Below are 5,000 nucleotides of genomic sequence, written 5' to 3' on the forward strand. Positions count from 1 at the left end.
AGCGAGAATTAAAGTTACGCCTTCTTTCTTTGCATATACATTCAGGCGGTGTTATGCAAATCTTCCCACACAGTGACGTAGACACGTAGGAGGGCATGGACGAGTCTAAACTTTTATAAAGAATATCTCTGGGTTTGAGACTTTAGGGATCTTATCTATTCACGAACAGCTTGTAACACTCCAAAGAGAAAGGAAAACTTGAAATTGCATAATTTGACCGCTTTAACCCTTGTGCATCAATTAAAAAAAGTTACACATAGGTCCATAGTGGACAAAAATGTCCATGTCAAAAAACTGTCATAAAAATTTGAAGCTTTTAGAGTTAAGTTTGGTTAAAGAAGACCCATGGCAGATTATTGTTGAAGTAAAAAAAGTTTAAAAAGTGAAACCAAAAAAAAAAGTTCTAGATGTTTAGGTTTATGAAAATGATTTATGAATGATGTTTTATATAAAATATATATTTTATGAAACATGTTGAACTCTATACCTGCTAGAAAATCAAAGCCATAAATCTAAACAAGTTGTATTCAAAATTTGAGGTTGATATCTCAAAAAATGAGCTTTCAGTAAGATTTTTTTGGGGCGCAGTACCAAATTTTCCCCATTAGATGCCAGCAAAACTCTGCTGGTGCACACAGTGGTTGGATTTGTGATTTGCAGTAGAGTTTTTCTCTCTCAAATATTACAAGAACACACACAATTTTTTTTTATGACACGCATACAAACCACACTCTGATATCCATACCAACACACCCACACAATTATAGCTGCATTATTTATCCAATTGGCTCTATAATATGCAGAAACAGAAAACAGAAATAAAGCAAGTATTTTCTTTATAGGTCAAACCTGAAAAAATAGCACCATCTGGTAAAAAATAGTAACAAATTAAATTTTAAAGCCAATATAATGAAAGTCTTATCAACAAAAATTGCATAATTTTACAGTTAAATGGCACTGGATTAAAAATAGCAGTTTTAATGGGTTTCAATGGGGACATTTTTGTCCTTAAGTTCCTGAGAGTAACAATTTGTTGTACCTAGTGCAAAACAGATTTATTAAAGTAAATGGAAGTGAAATAGTAAAATTCCAATAAAAATACACACCTGTGCCAAAATATATGCAGTTGGCAATAACACAGGCAAAATGATCAAAAAAACAAAACTGAAAAGGACAAAAATGTCCAAAAGGTCGCACAAGGGTTAAGCACAAAGGAATGAACATCAGTGGAAAATGGAAATGTGATGGCAGGAACCCAAGAGAAACCACTCTAGTTTTATCAACGACTGGCCAATCTCCCATGCAAACAAGGCAACTGATAAGCAAACTAGATTGCGCACCATTGCACAGCATAGTTTTTAGATACTTAGTCAACCAAAGAACTAATCGCAGTGATATGTGACCAAGTCACTTTTAGAGTCAAACAGAAGTAGCATCTCAGTCACCACATTTCCTTTAACAGGGTTTATGGGAAGATTAAGAGAGCACATCCCGTTTCTCTGAAGCGATAGCTCACAGAACATCTGGCCGAAACTGCAGCCCAGCACTTTTGAGCTGCCTCTGCATGACTTGCCGTTAGCTCTGCATGCCCTGCTCTATTACAGACAGCGCACAACATATTAATCCATGTGTTTTAATGAAGTTTTGTAATAGTCTCCTCCCTCCACCACTTTATGGAGAACTCAATTCAGACTGAAATTGTGGCACTCTGATACTTTGGCAAACGACGCCGACTAAGGCCTGAAGTATACTTCGGTTTTTCCGCATACGCAAGGGTCCGCGTACAGTGTGCGTGACGCAAATTTCATTACCACAACAGTATGCGAGTACTGTATGTGCACAACTCGATTTTTGGACGCACATGCACTTTGAATTTGTTTTGCACTAATTTACACCCACAACGAAACTAGAAAGACGGAACAACAACAACAAAAAAATACTGGAGTCTGCAACAACAACAACAACAACAGACTCCCGCATGGGCAAGCGCTTGTGTGAGAGGCTTATGAGATAAATGCAACTTTAGTTTGAAAGAGTACAAAGATTTTATCAGTCATAACTTCTGGAGAAAAATAGCACAAACACTGGACAGAGATGAAACTTTCTGGAGCACACGTGTTGACCGCCTGTGTTAGTGCATGCTACCAAATACAGTGCACTTTGAAAGGCTGTGCGTTCAGCTACGCTTATGCTAGCGCATGCATACAAAAACTAAGTATACTTTAGGCTTAATGTTTAATAATTCTTCATTTAAAATAATGTTTTACTAATTATTTACTAATTGTTTATATATATATATATATATATATATATATATATTATTTTTATTATAAAAATATATTTTTTTTACCACTTTTATTATATTTTTGTCAAATGCTAGAGATAATACAGAGGGGACAGGAAATTGAGGTATGGAGTACTGCAGTGATGACTTTTTTTTAACCACCAAAAGTTTATGATTCTTACAAGTTTTGTTCATCCTGATAATCTTTACATATGAACACAACTTTTATTAATTTTGAAGCGTAAACACAATCACCAGCAATAAAAGCCAAACATAACCATGGTCACATGACTGCAGTGTCATCGTCATTAAGCTTCTGACAAACCTTTTAAATCTTTATTTAAATTTTTTTTTTAAAAATCCGTGAAAGTTTGATTTAGAATAGTTTGCTGGGGAGCAATTCTAAAAAAAAAATTCAAGCTGTGAAAGCGAATAGATGCATTTCAGCGTGATGACATTTATAACCCACACTTCTTAGTAGCTGCCTTTTTCAAGACCAGTAAAAGCTATTACTGATATATATTTTTTGCAGAATGAAAGATATCTTGATCTTGTGTTTACCACAGACCTTATTTCAGGCATTTAACCAAAAAAACCTATTGATTTCTGGTCGATGGAGGTGGAAGTGTTAAAATGCTAACACATTTCCTTGTTTTGGCCTACAAAAATATGCATTTACATTTAGTCATTTAGCAGACGCTTTTATCCAAAGCGACTTACAAATGAGGACAATAAATATGCTTTGTACAATTGGGGTTACAACTTCCCAGGTTTCATTCAAATCCGAGTCTCCCACATTAGCACCATTTCTCAATGTGTCCGACATGTGGTTCTTTTGGTTATTAATACTGTTTCAGTGGGTTTGTGTAGGACCTGAGTGCTGCCCGGTTAACAAATATAATGAAGTGTTGTCGTTGATGTTGTCACATTTGCTGAAGGAAGAAGAGTAGGACTGTGTCTGTGTGTATATGCTGCTGTGGGTTATGCATTTCCCAGCAGCCATTAAAGCCTGCAGAAGCTGATAGGTTGACTAATCTAGTTGTCAGTGCACTGACAGAGATGAATGACGAATGGCTTGATCTGTTTTCTTCACTAACCCTGCAGACTTAATGCTGCAGACTGGAGCCGATGCAGCTCAGTGCTGCAGAATGCGACAGCACTGTCCACACTAGAGGTGTAACGGTACACAAACATGACGGTTACAGTTCGGTATGGATTCTGTACAGCAGGAGGAAAAAACTAAACATAAATAGTTTTTTTTTTTAATTTAACAATGGTTTACTGAACAAATAGTTTTTCAGGATTATCTCATATGAACAGCATTTATTTAAAAATCGAAATCATTTTATATGTCTTTATTGACAATTTTCATCAAATCAATGTAATGTGTCCTTGCTGAATATAAGTATTCATTTCTTTCAAAAGAAATATTACACCAGACCTTTAAATGGTAGTTGGTAGAAAGAGAGACAGACAGAAAGTATTTATTTACTTCATGTATTTAGTAATTATTTTCTTCTTATGTGCATTTCTCATGGGTGCTAATAATTGAACTACATATGTTTTATTATACAGGCTTTCACTAAGCCTTTGCTGGGGAGCAATTCTAAAAAAAAAATTCAAGCTGTGAAAGCGAATAGATGCATTTCAGCGTGATGACATTTATAACCCACACTTCTTAGTAGCTGCCTTTTTCAAGACCAGTAAAAGCTATTACTGATATATATTTTTTGCAGAATGAAAGATATCTTGATCTTGTGTTTACCACAGACCTTATTTCAGGCATTTAACCAAAAAAACCTATTGATTTCTGGTCGATGGAGGTGGAAGTGTTAAAATGCTAACACATTTCCTTGTTTTGGCCTACAAAAATATGCATTTACATTTAGTCATTTAGCAGACGCTTTTATCCAAAGCGACTTACAAATGAGGACAATAAATATGCTTTGTACAATTGGGGTTACAACTTCCCAGGTTTCATTCAAATCCGAGTCTCCCACATTAGCACCATTTCTCAATGTGTCCGACATGTGGTTCTTTTGGTTATTAATACTGTTTCAGTGGGTTTGTGTAGGACCTGAGTGCTGCCCGGTTAACAAATATAATGAAGTGTTGTCGTTGATGTTGTCACATTTGCTGAAGGAAGAAGAGTAGGACTGTGTCTGTGTGTATATGCTGCTGTGGGTTATGCATTTCCCAGCAGCCATTAAAGCCTGCAGAAGCTGATAGGTTGACTAATCTAGTTGTCAGTGCACTGACAGAGATGAATGACGAATGGCTTGATCTGTTTTCTTCACTAACCCTGCAGACTTAATGCTGCAGACTGGAGCCGATGCAGCTCAGTGCTGCAGAATGCGACAGCACTGTCCACACTAGAGGTGTAACGGTACACAAACATGACGGTTACAGTTCGGTATGGATTCTGTACAGCAGGAGGAAAAAACTAAACATAAATAGTTTTTTTTTTTAATTTAACAATGGTTTACTGAACAAATAGTTTTTCAGGATTATCTCATATGAACAGCATTTATTTAAAAATCGAAATCATTTTATATGTCTTTATTGACAATTTTCATCAAATCAATGTAATGTGTCCTTGCTGAATATAAGTATTCATTTCTTTCAAAAGAAATATTACACCAGACCTTTAAATGGTAGTTGGTAGAAAGAGAGACAGACAGAAAGTATTTATTTACTTCATGTATTTAGTAATTAT

General features: G+C 35.6%; 1 protein-coding gene across 2 annotated transcripts in view; it reads left to right on the forward strand.

Moving 5' to 3' along the window:
• The window catches only part of mboat2a (membrane bound O-acyltransferase domain containing 2a), a 71,358-nt gene that overhangs the window by 49,131 nt on the left and 17,227 nt on the right, over positions 1 to 5,000 (forward strand). The window lies entirely within an intron of this gene.

This window comes from Sinocyclocheilus grahami, unplaced genomic scaffold (assembly GCF_001515645.1).
Source record: "Sinocyclocheilus grahami isolate Dianchi unplaced genomic scaffold, SAMN03320097.WGS_v1.1 scaffold896.1, whole genome shotgun sequence".
Lineage (NCBI taxonomy): Eukaryota > Metazoa > Chordata > Actinopteri > Cypriniformes > Cyprinidae > Sinocyclocheilus > Sinocyclocheilus grahami.